The following is an 18,634-nucleotide window of genomic DNA, read 5'->3' on the forward strand; positions in this document are numbered from 1 at the left end:
TTTATTCTCTCAAAATTGTAAATCCCCATAGAGGATCGGTTCATAGTAGCACCTTGATTCTCGAAATTTTTTATTTGTTGATATATTCAAAAGCTTATGATCATAAAACTTCTGATCTTGAGCTAGCATTTTTTTGACCTTCTTGCAATCGATTTGGAGATACTTACACGTAGGCTTGAAATTCTTCCCTACAAATAGATATGGAGCATGCGTATGTATAAACCAACTCACTCATAGACTTGAAATTCTACATATACTCACTTTGACCTTTCAACACATGGAATTAACAATGCAAGAGATGTGGGGTTCTTTTGCCATATAAAGTCCTATAACATTAGGCAATATGGTTTGCATTGATGGAACCACTTGATTACCTCATACAAAGTACTTATTCAACCTTTTTACATTCAGTGGAACACATATTGCAAGCAGATGACCTTCATCTACCTATGAGAATGCGGTCACCTTTTCATATTATGGGGTTATACACACATGCCCATCGCTTGATTACCTCATACAAAGTACTTATTCAACCTTTTTAAATTAAGGTGGAACACATATTACAAGCAGATGGCTTTCATCTGCCTATGAGAATGTGGTCACATTTTCATATTATGGGGTTATACACATATGCCCATCGTCGATAAAAATCTTATGATGCCATTGTAGGCAGTATGAGTTTTTTCATAATATTGTTGTATATGTGACTTCCCTTGAGCTCTTTCAAGATTAACTAATAAAACCATTTACCAGGTTAATAGTGCATCCCATACTATATGTTTGCATTCCTTTGTACATATGTGGAAATACAACATTCTTATGTATATATGTGGAATCCATTTAATTGAAAAGAAGAGGAAAGTAGTGATCCTTATATATTGTTCCTAATACTACTAGGAAGCAACTAAAGCCAGTTAGATCTCAGTTTGAACCTATAATTGCCAAACTAGATAGAAGTAGGACTAATAGTGGAATTAGGATTAGACCTCCCTTTGGAAAAGGGCATGTATAAAAGCCAAGTCTATTGACTTTGTTCTTCATTCTTAGTTTCAAGGAATACAAGCTCTCCACTTTCCTCCACTCCCTTGTCTTAGATGGTGTATTGTTTGCTTTCCCTCTTTTGTTGTTGCTATGCCTACAATTCCCCTTCTTCCTTCACTAGCTCACGCTACCTTCTTATTCCCTTCCCATCCCCCCTTCCCCTTCTTGTGGAGTGACAAAAGAGAGAATTTGGAGACCTTGGAAGTGACATCCAAGGAAGCATGAAGAGACACAATGAAACTTTTGATCTATGGCTAGTAGCATGAGGATCGAGCACGTCATTCAGCACCTCCAAGCTCCCCACAACATGTTAGAAAGGTAAGTCAAACCACTTCTTAACATTCATTGGCATGGACATACGTTTCCCCCCTATAAACAAATCTAGGATTGTGCAAAGTATTAATTGGATGCATATGCTAGTTTTTAAGCGGTCGTACCACCACTTTCATATAAGTGGTGTTATGGATAAAATTGTCTAAGGAAAAATGCATTAATATGTATGTGTGTTTGTATATGTGGCAATAGTATAATAAAATATGGTGTGCATAGGGCCCAAGGTTGAGGTGGCAAGGCATGACCATGTGCCACCCTTCCATGTAAGAGGACCCATAAGGTGTGTTGTACATAATCCATGATAGTAATATTATAAAATGCAAGGTGGCATGGCTCCTCCATGTGCCACCCCTCCACCTAGGATGCATTAAGTGAGATATGGCTCAAAGTCCATGGGAGAAGCAATATAAAATGGGTGGAGATGGCTATTATATTGAGTTATTCCCTCCATATGAGATAGGCTCATGTGGGGGAGGTATAGAAGGACAAAGAGAGCTAGTTAAATAATGGGGAAAGTAGGATGAGGTGGCAAGATTCCTTGTGCCAACCCTCCACTTGTCCTCCTAGAGGTTTGAACCTATTATAAAATTGGAAAGAGACCAAGGGAGTACCATAGACTTGAGATATGGGGCTTGATTTATGTGGAAAATTGAGGCAAAGGGTTGTCGCACACAATTGAGAGTGCGTACCCACCTAGCCCACATGGGAGACTTTTCCACACACACCATGCATGTGGGAGGATACATTAATGTGGAGAGACCCCCTCTTTTAGCTATAAAAGGAAGGGGCTATTCCTTGATGAGACACGCTCATTCTTGTAAAGCCACCTAGCTAGTATTTTGATATTTCCCTCTCATCCCTTCTTTCCAATAAAGTATGGATCACTTCCCTTGATGTCTACATCTCAACATTCCTCCTCCTATCATGTTCATGCTTCTCTTCCCCCTCTCCCTTTCCCCTTGTGTCATAGTCTCCCTTTTCCTTCCCTCCCCTTCTAATTCCTTTTTCACCCCTATGTCATCCCTTCGCCCTCATGCTCTCCTCTTCTCTATGGCCTTTGAGCGTCGCCATACTTAGTCTATAGCCTCTGGTCTTGATTACATTTCCGGCTAAAAGTTTTGGTGTGGCTGCTGGGATACGAATCTCCACGGCTGGTGGCGAATCTTCTATTCGTACGGGTTACATCAACAAAACTATACCATCTGTGCTCTTTCTAAGCTACTGCGCGTGCATTCGATTCGTGCGTCTCCTACGCGACAGTTCTCTGGACTGTTGCGGATAGTTTTCTGCGCTTCCGTTCTCTGGACTGCCGCGACTTCTGGTTGCGGACAGTTTTCTGTGCGACAGTTCTCTGGACTACTCTGGCCGCGGACTGTTTTCTGCGCGACAGTTCTCTGGTCGCGGACTGTTTTCTGGACTGCTCTGGTCGCGGACTGTTTCCTGAGCCCCTGCAAAAGAGTAACAGCAGATCCCGCGCCCCCCCCTTATCTCTTCTGTTCTTCTTCTCTTTCTCTTTCTCTTCTCCTTCTCCTCTCCTCTCCTCTCTTTTTATTAAAGATTATTAAAGAGTAGGATTGGAACCCAAGACCTCCCCCTTCACAAAAGAAAGTCTTACCATTGGGCCAAGAAGTTGGAAGTGGTAAAAATGTAATGATTTTTGTTCATATATTGAAATCGCGGGAGCTGTAACTCTCTAACCATAAGGAGTTTGCCCTTGTTGTAAAAAGCAAAAATATTTCATTTTATGTTCTCTATCCACTTCTCTTGCTAGATTGCCAATTCAGAACTTCTCCAAGCCCACTTCACGGACGCACGCCTCACGAGAAGGGTGGACATTTATGTCACTTCTCGACGCATTTAAGGAATTGGTGCCTGTTCCTCCGCACCTTACGGCTACCAATGCACGAGATGTCTTCCTCGATCTTCATGTCGACCTTCAACGGCTGATTGTCCAGTGCATTATTGATGGTGATGACGGGTGGAATGACACACCGTGGATAATTCAAGGTGACGAACTACTGATACGCTGGGAGGATTTTGACTTTACTTCTACTCATTGTGCGGTGATCGAACTACTTGCTGCTTCAGAGGTAATCAAAACGGTTTCCTTCTTCAAAGGGTGGGATGCTCCCCAAGCTTGGGGAGAGATTTGGCGCATCTGCCTGTTGATTCCTGTGGAAAAGCTCGTCCTGAATGGTTTATTTACAATCTCATTACAAAGGTTTCTAGGCCTCGGCTATGGTTGGTAATGTTTCGGCCAAGGAATCCATTTGTACCTAATCAGCCTTTTGTGCCTCACTTCGAGCTTCAAATTGTAATTCTTTTTGGGCTTAAGATAAACTATCAACAAAGAATTGCAAGTTTATTTGGTGCTGAACGTTTGGCTCAAGTGTTGAATTCTCCCCACCCTCTCCTCCTACCTATCTTGGACTACCGAGAAACTTGGGATGTCCGAATTCTAGTCTTGGTGTGATGACATCTTGGATTCTTCAATTTGATGGAGCTTACAAACCTTCGACCAAGGCGACTGGCATGGGTGTGAAGCTCACTTCACCAGGTGGTGAGGAGTTTTGTTACAGCAAGTCTTCGCCCGCAAGTACTTGCAATCAAGCTGAGTACTCGGCGCTCATTTTTGGGCTACAAAAGGCACAAGAACATCAGGCCAAGCAATTGGAGGTGCAAGGAGATTCTCAACTAGTGTGTGAACAAGTTAGTGGAAGGTGGAAGGTGCGGAGCAAAGGCTTGGTTCCATGACATCAACAGGCCTTGGAACTTTGCAACCAGTTTGAAGAGGTAAAAATTCAGCATATCCCTCGAGCTCAAAATCTTGTTGCTGATTTCTTGGCACGCGAAGCTTGTATTTCCATCATGCATGACGCGAGTGGAAGCGCCACCCCAACAAAGCCGCACGCCACGAAGGAGGGTGATCGTTTGTAAGGAATGCAAAGGTTGTGGTCATCATGAAACTAAGTGTTGGGCATACTTGATACGAGTTCACCGACTTCGGCAGACCATCAGGAGGGTTCTCAAGGACATTGCTCAAAAGAAGGATGCCAGACCGCACACCCCTTGAAGAAATAGAATGGCGACTACAAGAACTGGAAGAAGCTGAAGGTGATGTGCAAGCTCTCCAACTGTTGACATTTGTCATGGCATTCTTGTTTGCCTTGATGAACAACCTCATGCGACGCCGCACCTCTAACCCTCGCATGTAATGATCAAAGTGATATCATGAGGATTGGTCCTTTTAAGATTGTCTATGTGCTATTCTATGCTGAAGATTCTTCTCGTGTAATATTTCACACTACACCAGTCACACCCTACCCTGCCTATGTGTGCTTTTTGGATGTATCTTCGCCCGATTTTCAGTTCAAGCTTCCTCTTACTATTGTTCGTCCATAGATAAACCCCTCTTTTCCATCTTCCAAGCATGGCTGACATTCCCGTGTTTTGTGGACGGGTAGAAGAAAATCCAAATGAGTATCTTGTGGCTTTCAAGCGCCCTGTTTCTCTCAACTTTCTTACTGAAGACAGATGGCTATTGGTTCTTCCCACATTTCTAGAAGGTTTGGCTCAAGTGTGGTATGAGAAGCAAGCCGAAGATGTTCGCCAAAGCTGGCCAAGGTTGACAGCAGCAATGATTGAGTATTTCGGCAAAGAAGAGGAGCCGGAGAATGTGTACCTGCAGGTGGCAAATTTGAAGCAGTCAGAAGGTGAGACGGCGCGTCGATATGTGGATCGAGCGGCCGTGCTCCTGGACCGTTTGATTGCCACACAGGAGGACAATGCCGGGTTTCGAGCTGGAATGACTCAGCATGTGCTAGGCTACCTTGTAGCAGGAGCGAGTGATGAATTCCGCCTCAAGCTTAAATGGGAGAATCCAAAAACTATGGTGCTAGCACATGAGATTGCTCAGAAGTTTGATAAGGTTCAGTCTGACCCCGCTTCAAAGAAGACGACTGTCCCTCCGCATCCCCCTCCATTCCTGCAACAATTACCTGGGGGGTCTAACTCAGGGGCATACCCCCACCCCTCATCAGGGATGTATCCACCGCCTCCACCTCAAAATGTATGGTCCTCCCTTAGATGCTTACCCTCAACAAGGTGGATATCCTCATCCTCCGCCTCGAAGATTTCCCCAGCCTCGCCCACAAGCTCCCCTCCTCTCCACTCCCGTGGCCCCTCCAACTAAAGAGGCCCCCCCTGCAACAAAACCTGGAGTCAATGACCTAGCCAAGGCCCTAAATGATCTTTGGCTTGAGATGGTGGGCATCAGAAATCAAGCCAACCGCCCTCCAAGAGATCGTGCTAATGTTGTATGCTACGAGTGCCACCAGAAGGGTCATTATCGCACAGAATGCCCTAATATTCCAAGGGTGAATCTTCTAAGTGAGTTGGGCACTGAAGATTCTGATGTGGAGATCCTTGATCTCGGGAAAAGAACTCGTGCTACCTCGGACCCCTCTCCAAACCGTGGACCGGGCTGCCCTAGGAAGAAGGTGTCCTTCTCAGAGCCCTCAGATGCTGAGATGGCAGACCCACCAATAGAGAAGACTAAAAGATCTCGCAGGAGTAAGTGGTCACCCTCGGATTTTCCCATCGGCTCAGGGCAAGAGGACTATTCGGTCGTTCAGGACCTTGCTCATCGGTCTTTGAGCATCACACTCCCTCAACTAATAGCATTAAGCCCTAAGGTGAGACGTGAGCTGCAGCAAGGCCTCTCAACAAGGAAGAGCAAGAAGAAGGGAAAGGTACGAGCGGTATCTTCTATCTCTGAAGAAATTGATCAGCACCCACACACAGTAGATGTCATCATAGATAATTGCCGTGTTAAAAATGTGTGTGTTGATGGGGGAGCTGCATGTAATATCATGGTGCCCCGCATCATGAAGAAATTAAATTTGAAATGTACAAGGCGTTCCTCCACCTGCATTAAGGTAGCAGATGGTCGACGACTCGCCACCATGGGAGTCATTGAGGATTTGCCCATCACTGTCAACGGATTGACCACCACTGTCAATTTCTATGTAGTGGACATTGAAGATACAGGCAGAAGTTACCCAGCCATACTCGGGAGACCATGTTGAGAAAAAGTGATGCAGTCAGCTATTGGAAGACAGGACACATGTCTTTTGGTGCTTCCAAGGAGAAAATCCCTGTGCAACCTGGTGCCATGGAACCGGAAGAAGAAGAGGAGCATGACAGTGATACTATCTCAGTGTTGTCTGAGTCTGTCTGAGTCCATGGAAGAATCAGACGGGGGGGAGGAATTCTCAGAGGAGGAAGTTTACATGATGGGGGTGTCTCCGACCCTGCCACCTGTAGAAAAGATAACAGCTAGTCCTCAACAGCTCGAATCAATGCTTTCTCCAGACCTCACTCCAGGTGAGAAAGATGAGTTTCTTGCAATGTTCAAAGATTTCCCTGACCTCTTTGCAACTAGCTACCACCACCTTCGCCATGTGACTGCCATAGAGCACAAGATAGAGCTGAAGCCTGATGCAAAGCCTGTGGCTCAAAAGTATCGGAGATTAGGGCCCCTGCAGACCGACGCTTTGTGCTCAGAGTTGCAGAAGCTGGTAGAGGCTGGGTTTATTGTTCCGGTTCACAATACTGAATGGGTTTCACCAGTGGTAGTCATCCCAAAGAAAAACAACAAGTGGCGGGTTTGCATCGACTATAAGAAGCTCAATGCTGCCACCAAGAGGGATCATCATCCTCTACCCTTTCAAGACCTCATTCTTGAGAAGGTAAGTGGTCATGAGATGTATACTTTCTGTGATGGTTACTCTGGGTTTTATCAAATCAGAATTGCCGAGGAAGATGTGCTTAAAACCACATTTGCCACACCCTGGGGGACATTTGCATTCAAAGTAATGCCATTTGGCCTCACCAATGCTCCTGCCACCTTTCAAAGATTTATGCAGATGGTGTTTGCTCCTTATTTGGGGGATTTCTTGGAGGTGTTTTTAGATGATTTCTGTATATTCTCATCACGTAAGGAGCATGTCATGAAGGTTAGATTGGCCTTCCAAAGGGTCAATGATGCAAATGGCAGTCTCAACCCTGAAAAATGCACCATTGGAGCCACTCAAGGGAGGTTATTGGGACATGTTGTCTCATTCGAGGGCATCAAGCCTGACCCCGAGAAGGTAGAAGCCATCCTCAAGCTCTCCCCACCTACAACCAAACGTCAGGTACGCTCATTTGTCAATCTAGCAGGATACTATCGCCGCTTCATTGATCAGTATGCTGCTTTGACACGGCCCATGACTATGCTATTAAAAGATGTGGTTGATTTCTCTTGGAATGAGGATTGTGATCATGGGTTTGCACAAATCAAGAATGCTCTGGCTTCAGAACCCATTCTACGCAATCCAGACTGGTGGTCAAAGACCTTCTATATCAATCCTGGGTTTGGTGAGCACACTCTGGCAGGTATTCTTCTCCAGCAAGGGGAGGATCGGTTCATGTATCCCGTTCGATTTGCTTCTCGACAATTGCTCGACACTGAGTGACGCTATTCAGAGGCTGACAAGCATGCATTGTCTTTGGTGTTTTGCATTGAGAAATTTAAGCATTATGTGGCTGGAAGGTCCTTCTTTATACTCACTAGCACTGGTCTTGCAAAGCAGGTTCTTCAATCACCAAATCCCATGGGCCGGTTGGCCAAATGGTTGGCAGTTCTACAAGAATATGATTTTTCTTTCAAAATTGTAAAAGGGGGTTGTTCCAACTTGAAGAATGCTTTGATTGATTTAGAGGAGTGCCTTGATGTAACCCTTGTAGCAACCATAGAAGTTGGGGATCCTTGGTATGGTGGTATCTACAAGTTTTTAACCACTTTCTCCTTTCCTTCATAAAGTACTAGCTATGAGAGAAAGAAGATCCGCAGAGATAGTAGGCGCTATACCCTCCTTGATGGGGTGTTGTACCGTCAAGGCATGGATGGGGTGCTCAGACGGGCCATTGATGCAGATGAAGTGCCTAAGGTATTGAAGCATTATCATGATGGATTTTGTGGAGGCCACTATTGCAGTGACTATACAGCTAAGAAGATTTTACATGCTGGATACTATTGGCCGACCTTGTTCAAGGATGTCACTTTGTATTGCAAAACCTGTGAACCATGTCAATTCTTCGGTAGGAAGGATTTGCGTCCCGGGCAACATCACCCAGTGATGTCCATCCATCCATTTCAGAAGTGGGGAATAGATTTTGTCAGACCCTTGCCCATGACTGCCCGCAAAAAGAAGTATCTTTTGGTAGCGACTCAGTATGTCACTAAGTGGGCTGAAGCTATCGCCCTCTCTGCTGCAAATGGCAAGGCAGTTTCAAATTTCATCTTTTGAACGTATCTGCACAAGGTTTGGGACACCCATGGAGATAGTCTCTGACCATGGGAGTCCATTCTTAAATGAAGCAGTGGAGTTACTCATGGATCGCATGGGCATTGATCATCACACTTCTAGCATCTATTACCCAGCATCCATGGGTCAAACAGAGCGGACCAATGGCCTCCTTTGTAAAACCATGGGAAAAATGGCACAGGGAATAGGAGCCAATGGGATCAGAAGGTCACTAAAGCCGTGTGGGCTTACAACATCACTCATAAAACTTCTACAGGTCACACCCCTTTTGAGTTGGTGTATGGTACTGAGGCAGTTTTACCACTAGAGATAGAGATTCTAGCCTTGAGATTGGCGCAGGAACAGAGGATGACAGAAGATGAACATGTAGAGGCCAAATTAGTACAACTTGAGAAGTTAGATGAGACCCAATGCCTTGCACTACATCAAACAGAGATCCAAAAGAATCGACAAAAGGCCCGATTGGATGCTAAGATTCGCAAGGGATGGGAAAGACACTTTGCTGAGGGGGATGTTGTGCTATGCTTTGATAATAGATTGGACCACCAAATGGATAAGAAGTTTCTGCCACTGTGGGCTGGTCCATACAAAGTCATCAAAGAACGTAGCAATGGGTCTGTACAAGTTCAGGAGCTGCATGAACCATACGGCAAGAAGGTGATCAACAAGCGCTACCTCAAGCCTTTCTTTGTGCGTAATGGTCCCAGGCATGGAAATGCGGTGCATTCCCTACCTGGGGGGGGGGACTGTTATGGATAAAATTGTCTAAGGAAAAATGCATTAATATGTATGTGTGTTTGTATATGTGGCAATAGTATAATAAAATATGGTGTGCATAGGGCCCAAGGTTGAGGTGGCAAGGCATGACCATGTGCCACCCTTCCATGTAAGAGGACCCATAAGGTGTGTTGTACATAATCCATGATAGTAATATTATAAAATGCAAGGTGGCATGGCTCCTCCATGTGCCACCCCTCCACCTAGGATGCATTAAGTGAGATATGGCTCAAAGTCCATGGGAGAAGCAATATAAAATGGGTGGAGATGGCTATTATATTGAGTTATTCCCTCCATATGAGATAGGCTCATGTGGGGGAGGTATAGAAGGACAAAGAGAGCTAGTTAAATAATGGGGAAAGTAGGATGAGGTGGCAAGATTCCTTGTGCCAACCCTCCACTTGTCCTCCTAGAGGTTTGAACCTATTATAAAATTGGAAAGAGACCAAGGGAGTATCATAGACTTGAGATATGGGGCTTGATTTATGTGGAAAATTGAGGCAAAGGGTTGTCGCACACAATTGAGAGTGCGTACCCACCTAGCCCACATGGGAGACTTTTCCACACACACCATGCATGTGGGAGGATACATTAATGTGGAGAGACCCCCTCTTTTGGCTATAAAAGGAAGGGGCTATTCCTTGATGAGACACGCTCATTCTTGTAAAGCCACCTAGCTAGTATTTTGATATTTCCCTCTCATCCCTTCTTTCCGATAAAGTATGGATCACTTCCCTTGATGTCTACATCTCAACATTCCTCCTCCTATCATGTTCATGCTTCTCTTCCCCCTCTCCCTTTCCCCTTGTGTCATAGTCTCCCTTTTCCTTCCCTCCCCTTCTAATTCCTTTTTCACCCCTATGTCATCCCTTCGCCCTCATGCTCTCCTCTTCTCTATGGCCTTTGAGCGTCGCCATACTTAGTCTATAGCCTCTGGTCTTGATTACATTTCCGGCTAAAAGTGGTCATCAATTATTTTTTGGAACATGACTTGTCGGGTGTGGTATTTCCCTTTTGGAACATTTTGAGGTTGATGAATCAAACAATAAGTTGTGTTACATGTACCTCTTTCTAAGGATATTGATTTGTAATTGCATTTGATACTGTGACATCAATAGCAATTAGATCTCTACATTGAAGCCCAAAGTCCCACAATACAGTTTCTTTTTGGAACATTTTGAGAATGATGACTAAAACAATGAGTTGCCTTACATGTACCTCTTGCTAAGGATATTGATTTGTAATTGCATATGATATTGTGACATCAATAACAAGTTGAGCTCTATATTGAAGCCCGAAGTCTCACAATCAAGTGTGTTTATTGTAATATCTTTTTTGTGGATGGGCGCAAGTGAATGGATCTCCTTTGATATCATCTGGTTGTACAATACTTGTCCAATTTAATAATCCTTAGCAAAGCAAGACTGCAATGCCATGTTTTCTATAAACCATACTTTGTCTTGTGTGTGATTCATTGATGTTTTTTTATATTTTTGCGGAGTTAAAAGTGAGTCTATTTATAGTATTGCAAAACACACATGTTTGGTTGGATGGAGAAGGGCTCGATGGATTTATCTTATATGGTGTAATCCATAACCTAATTCCTACTTTTTCTTCTTATGTCTACTACTAGACTCTCACTGAACTATGGCTAGCATGGCAACCTAGTCTAAAAATTCAAAATAATAAACTTTTGCTACCACTTGCCAGATGTCAAGTCAATCATTATCTACATAGACTCATTCAACTATTGTATGGTCACCTAGTATCATTTAAGTGCTCTTGCCAAGGTACTTCTTGTACAACTCTATGTGTCCAAATAAGGCTCAAAATGGGAGTTATTACTCAGGACACTTGGCCACATGAAAGTTATATGCATAGCTTGTACTTGATATAGTAGATAAGAAAGTCATATACATTACTTATGACATAAGTGATGTGGCCATCACATAGCTTGTGACATAGCAATGTTCAATTATGCTTGATATAGTAGACAAGAAAGCTATATGCATAACTTATGACATGATAGTGATAGCAATTTTTGTATTTGATGGGCACCATGGCTACTCCCCCACCATGGGGGGGTCAGTCTTGGTGAACCTCGTGGGGTGTAAGCAAAAGGTTGGGTGCACACACACTCTCTCTCTCTCTCTCTCTCTCTCTCTCTCTCTCTCTCTCTCTCACACACACACACACACACACACACACATGCATGTATGCACACATGTGTGCACATGAGTGTGTGTGTGTGCGTGTGCATGCGTGTGTGTAAGCATGTGTGCATGCATGTGCATCTGCATGTGTGTGTGTGTGTGTGTGTGTGTGTGTGCGCGCGCGCATGCGCGCGCGTGTATAAGGTGTTGATATGGTACTTACACAATGACATGTGTAACTAATGTTCTGGAGCTATGATAACTTTAGATAAGAGGCACTCTTGAGATGGCAACTTGTACATGGAGACACTTTTGCTTATAATAATCATGGAGATATGCAGGGCAACTTGCACATTTCTCGAGGTCGTAGAAAGCACATTCTCTCATGAGCAAAGGGTTGACAAACTATACAAACCGAGCTAGACTTGGTGTATGTCTTATGATATGTTGGAATGACACATAGAAGTGGTATATTGTAATTGAACTATATGGTGCATGCAGAATCATGTGTCCAATAAATGTTCTAAAGTTGTGATAACTTTGAATAAGAGACATACCTGATGATACATGTCGAAATCTAGTCTTGTGATTCTAGTAGTACAAGTTCCTAGAATATGAAGAATTTTGGAGAAACAATTGTGTCAAGAACTCCCGTTTTCCATGGATGACAATGTGCTATGCACAATATTGGCTCCTTTGGATGGGATGATGCTCTATAGGTAATAACATTGATCAAAACATGAGCCATATATATGGTGCATGTACCATTCTCTTTTGAAATAATAAATACAATCATGGCTGTATGATCACCTTAACTATCAGAGAGAATGATGCTAATGGGACTATATAGAATGGTCATTGTTTGGTACTACCAATGGACTAGGTGCTAAGGGGTTGGGCATGTACATTGCTTGAAGGGACTACCAATGGACTAGGTTCTAAGGGCTTGGGCTTATACAAATTGCTTAAATGGTAAGGTGAAATGGGCATGTCACTTTACATAACCCCCAATGGAGTATGATCACCTTAACTGTCAGAAAGGATGACGCTAATGGGACTATGTAGAATGGTCATTGTTTGGTACTACCAATGGACTAGATGCTAAGGGGTTGGGCATATGCATTGCTTGAAGGGACTACTGATGGACTAGGTTCTAAGGGCTTGGGCATATATAAATTGCTTAAATTTTAAGGTGAAATAAGCATGTCACTTTACATAACCCCCAACACATGAATGAAAGGAAACCATGAGTATTGGAAGCAAACGGACAAAGTCATTTGATCATATATACCCATATCTTCCTATGAAGGGACATTGGTATACAAAAGAAATTACCTTGGAATAATCCCTTCATTTATTCACTTAGTGTTAGAATTGGGCAATCACCATGATATGTATTGTTGACATAAAGTTTTATATCAATTTTTACTAAACACGAAATCTTGAGGTAGTGGCAATGGTCAGCCTTGTAGATCAGTGTCATTCCTTCATGCTTTTTAAGCATTGTTGGTGGCATTTACCATAATGCCTATGTAGTGATGGTGGGCAAGTCATTGTTGAGCATTGCACTACCTTTGCTATTGTTTGTAGCCCATATCTTTGACCTATTAACCATGGATTTTTTAAATCCACATGGCAACTTGGGGGAGAAGGGCTTATGAAAAGTTGCCACGTGTGGGCCACCCTTCGATGCTTTAACTACTGACTCTTAGACTACTACCCTTGGACTCTTGGACTCTTGTATTATCACTGTCAGTAGAATCATGGGATATTATTGCCTCTTGAACTACCACAAGATCTTGGACTACCACCCTTGGACTCTTAGAGTACCACTGGTACTTGGGATACCACCCTTGGACTCTTGGACTACCACTAGCTCTTGAACTACCACTTCCTCTTGGACTGCCACCCTTGCACTGTTGGACTACCAACATCTCTTGAACTACCACTACCTCTTGCACTGCCACCCTTGGAGTGTTGGGCTACCAATAGCTCCAATTATATAAACTATATACAAACCATATATCAATGCTAATTATTTTGCATTATTTATTACCTACTACTAACTAAAGATGAAAATTTGCCAATGTGGCTCTTGGAGAGACAACTACCATGTTGTATAAGGAGAGAAAAAGATTCAGGATCCACTATATAATGTTCATATTTTTTAAAAAGGGGGTCCATAGATAATTAATTTCCTAAGAATTAAAACCTATAGTATCCTTTCTTAAAATAAACAAAATCATATTTATATTGAAAAATATATAGATTAATAAGTGTGTGTGCATGTGTGGATCGAATTGTGTATATAAATCTTTAGCATTTTAATAGTGTGTGGCATAAGGGTAATTTTGTTTATTTAAAAAAAATATCATATAGGTTTTAAAATAATAGAGAACATTGAATCTCGAATTTATTCTCAATGATAAATGATTGAGTTTCTTTTTCTACTTTGATAGCAGAACATGGCTCCAAATAGACGGAATCCAATTCTAGAAAGGCATCGATTGCATTACCATGTGATTTGGTAATAAGTCTAGATGTAATATCTACCCTAAAGAGTACTCTGATCAAGTAGAAGAATTTTTTGCCAATTCTTAGCTCATTCTTAGGCAATCATCGTGGCACAATTGCAACATGTATAGGGTAGGACATCGAGAGATTAGTAGCCATTTTGGGAGAGTCCATTGACACAAATGTTTTTGTCAACACAAGGCAAGAACCATGGGTTGCCACTATCATGAAGGTGGAAGATTATGTCGTGATGCTAGTTTGGCAAGTAGTGGATATGTAACACTTTCCATGAAGAGTACACTAGATTTCTTAGGCAATGAACAAAAATGCATGGAAAAGTGCAAGGGACTAGGAGTTGAAATTGTTGCAACCATTTTGCAATCTGCTTAGTAATATTGATAAGGAGAAAGGTTGAAAGATGTAATATAGTGTGCAAGCCTTTGTCAATTAACATCTTTAGCTTTGTGACTCATAAGAAATTTTCATGAAAATGGCATATTCATATGTTTTGCTCATTCGTATTCTTTACAAACCAAAAAATAAAATTAAAAAAATATTTATAAGCATGGTGTCTTCAATTAGCCTTTACATTGAATGTTTCACATGACATCAAGAGGGCATCAAGATAACATTGCGTTGTGTTGCAAATAACATCAAGATGGTGTTGCATTGAATTGCAAATAATAGTTAGCAAATAAAATTGCAAGTGGACATGTACTTTTTCATTTAGAAATTTGAAATGTCAAAATCATGTGCAAGTGACTTACATGCACTAGATATGTATTTTATATACACTTTTGAATATCTGGTGAAGATGTTATCATTCCATGTGAAGTTTGTACATATTTGGTATAGGCATCATCAACAAATGTGTAGTTCTTACATTTCAAAAATAAAAAAATATGCCAAATCATTTATATGACAATACATAAAAAAATGGGAACAAATCCATCAGTAGAAGTCATGAAGTGGTGCATAAAAAATAAGAACACATCCATCAGTAGAAGTCTTGCCAAGTACACTAGCATCTAGGAGTAGTTGGGGGAGGACCTAGGAGGTCAAATACCATGTGGATCCCATGCCTATAAATGACTATCAAGAGACTCATAGAAAGAGAGCGACTAGAAGCGTGAGCATCACAATCAACGTGATAGTTAGGAGAATTCCCATACTAATAGAACTATTGAAAAATAATATACAACTTACTAAAAAAATTGTCAACACACCAATAAAACCAAAATTCAATATTATCAATATACCAATAAAACAAAATTTAACTCCCAATACATAATGGGCATAGGAATGGTGGACGTCTTTTGCGTAGGAAGACCCACAAAATTTCAATCATAGAAGCGACTCTACCTCCTTGCTTGATTTGTGAAAGGGAGGCTTGTGCAGCTCGCGCTTGTGAATTGTAATAGGTCGCAATTCAACATTGCTCCTCATAGGAATTGGTCCCCAGTTTCAAGTTTCTTTGCTGATTCCAATTGCCTTGTTGCGGTGATTGTTGCATTTGTTGCACTGCTTCTACGACATTCGCCCCAATAGAGATCGCACTAGCTCCCATGGTTGGGATCCACACCTATTGTTGGCCCTGATTGGTTTGTGAATTGGGATTCAAATTAGGAAAAAAGGAAACTCATTTTGGGGCCTTTTAGCTTGGAGGGAAAATAGCTGTCTACCAATCAAAGGAGGGCCAATGTAATGTTGAAAAAATACAAAAAAGAAAGAAAAAAGAAATATTGTCAAGTTTGCATTCAATGAGGAGACTTGAGCTACTTTATTATATCGGATGTACAGTGTAGAATTATATACTTCTAACATCAGCCTTTTTGGCCTTTTTTGGGCCTCTGGGTGCCCATTTTCTGTGTTTCAAATGTCATTCTAGGGTTTTGGCCCGCTCCGGACGTGTTGGTGATGTCAGAAGTACCGAATTTTGCACCATGCATCAGTGGAGTTATGCCATATTTTAGTGTTTTAGAGGAAAGAAAAATGAAGAAACTATGAATTTCTCTCAGGGTCCCAAAATGAGCTCCCTTTTTTCCTAATATGATACTAGCACACCTCTGTCCGATGATTCTTTGTAAAAATGCCACAATGAAACTGTGGTTGGTTGCTTGTCATTTTCGAATTCTAGAGTTTTTGCTCCACTAATCTTGCTATTTGTTCTGATACGCAGGTCTTTTTTGACTTTGACTTCTCTTTCTTCTCTTTTATCTTATCCTTTTTTGTTTTCTTTGCTACCCTCTTCTTCTTCTTCTTCTGTTTCTTTTTCTTTTCATCATCATCCGAGTCGTTGTTGTTGGAATCATTTGAATCGTTGTCGAAATCATCATTGCTTGTGGTACATCTAGAATCGAACTCACTTTTCAAGTCATTCGGATTGCTATCAAAATCTTGTTCACAATCCGTGCATGTCTTCTTATTTTTATTTTTTGTACCAATTCATCTTTTCACACGTTTGGCTACCTCTATGAGAGTGTTAAATCCATTCTGACCCGCTAGAACAGCCAAAACTACCAACTACACTTCTGATTACTGGCTGCAGTCCATTGCAAAAATATTTCACCATTGTTTCTGGTGTTGGTCTTTTGGTGGGTCAAGTCTTGCATTGCTAAGCATAATCCTCCATTGATAGCTTTTTCTATTTCAATTCCCTCAACTTTTTCCAAACATCACTTTGAGTCTTCTCCTTTCTGAATCAATATTTGTGGAGTTGCCTTTTCTGAGGAGATCCTCAAATAAATATCCCATCCTACACAAGGTGACCTAGAAATGACATCCTGAGTTCATCGTATGTTGTAAAATTTGCCACTCCGTATGGGGTGAACCATCTCATTGCTTTACCTGCAAATGTTCCAGCAAACTGTTGGAGCTTTTCTTGGTTTTTAAACATAGTGTTGAAGCCGCTTGCCTGCCATCATGTCTCGAATTGGCCCACGTGACTGTTTGGATATTCCTCCTCTTTTCCTTGGAATTCTGAAAACTTGCATTCCAAACTAGCCACATTTGGGTGTGCCGTTGGTGGTACTGGTGGTTGTGGAAGTCTCAATAGACTCTCTGGTGCTCCTTCGTTTGGTTCTTCACTCTCCTCTTGTGGGCTATTTGGCACTATGTAATATCCATGGTTGTTGATTCCTAAATCTGGCTCTATGTCTATGTCTTGTTCCTCGTCACTTTATATAGCTCCCAAATTTAGTCCATCTCGCTCCGGTTCTATGTTCGTATCTCTTTCTTCATTTGGGTTTTGATCAAATTCTTGATTATTTTCTTATGCACTTTCATCCTCACTCGTTGCTCCTTGGAGTTCTACCAGAGCAATGGATTTAGGATCCTCGAGTTTTGGGAGGGCAGCTCGTATACCCTGAATGTTCGTTCCACTGTGTTTGAACAAATTAATAAGAATGCGATAGTTAGTACTTCTCAAATCTAACTTGTCCAAACCCAGCACCGCAGTGATCTATGAATGAGTATTGAATTGTTCTTCTAGGCTCTGTGCTTGGTCACCTCCTTGGACACCGTTTGGACCCGATTCTCCCCCCCTTCTCCCCCATTACTGGGATTTTGGGGTCAATTTCACCAACTACAGTGATTTTAATTCCTTGTTTTACTATTGTGTTCGCTCTCTTTGGAGTCAACTTACAGATGTATTCTTTGTGATATGGATCTTCATCGATTCTTTTCTCTGACATTCATTATCCTGCATGTGCTATGCCATGCCCACATTTGTTTTTCATTTATTAGGTTTTTGAAATAATTCCAAAACCATACCGGTTCTGTTAGAAAGGTCATAACTCGCTTCTTTACGAATTTCTAGATTTTTAGGAAAAATTTCTTCGTATTTGCACAACTATGATTCTTACTTCAGTTATTTGAATCTCCCATCAAATAGTGCTTATAATTCCATCTGCTAGTTGTCCATCTTGACAAATTTTTACAAGATCTACATTAGAAACTTATTTAGCTTCTCCACTTGACTGTTCCCCTATGGACAAGTCGTAAGCTCTTTGGTCTTCGGTGTCACCTTCTTGATTGTGCTCACGTCTTCCTCCATGTGTTCCCTAAGCCATCAATTGAATCACAACATCAGTCTCGATCTCCGCAGGTGTGAGCGTTGATGCTCACGAGATCACACAACATTCTCCTCTACCATTATGATAGCACACGGTTGGCATTCATCCATTCCTCTGGTCACCAAACTTGATTGAGATTTGAATCCGTGGGATTGCCTTGAGTTTTTGAACCCATAGGATTGCCAGTGTTAACAGTTTAGAACCCGCACTTGTGTTCAGGTTAAACAAGTTGCAAGGCAAAGGGTTGATGTTTCCACTTGAATCTCTTGCCACACTCAGAAGTATTCTCAATGCATATTCTAAAAGGAATTCTCTCTCTCTCTCTCTCTCTCTCTCTCTCTCTCTCATTTTACATTATAGATTTTAAGAAAAG

This window comes from Dipteris shenzhenensis, chromosome 2, assembly GCF_047967505.1.
Source record: "Dipteris shenzhenensis isolate YYH24624 ecotype China chromosome 2, Dip_SZ_1.0, whole genome shotgun sequence".
NCBI lineage: Eukaryota > Viridiplantae > Streptophyta > Polypodiopsida > Gleicheniales > Dipteridaceae > Dipteris > Dipteris shenzhenensis.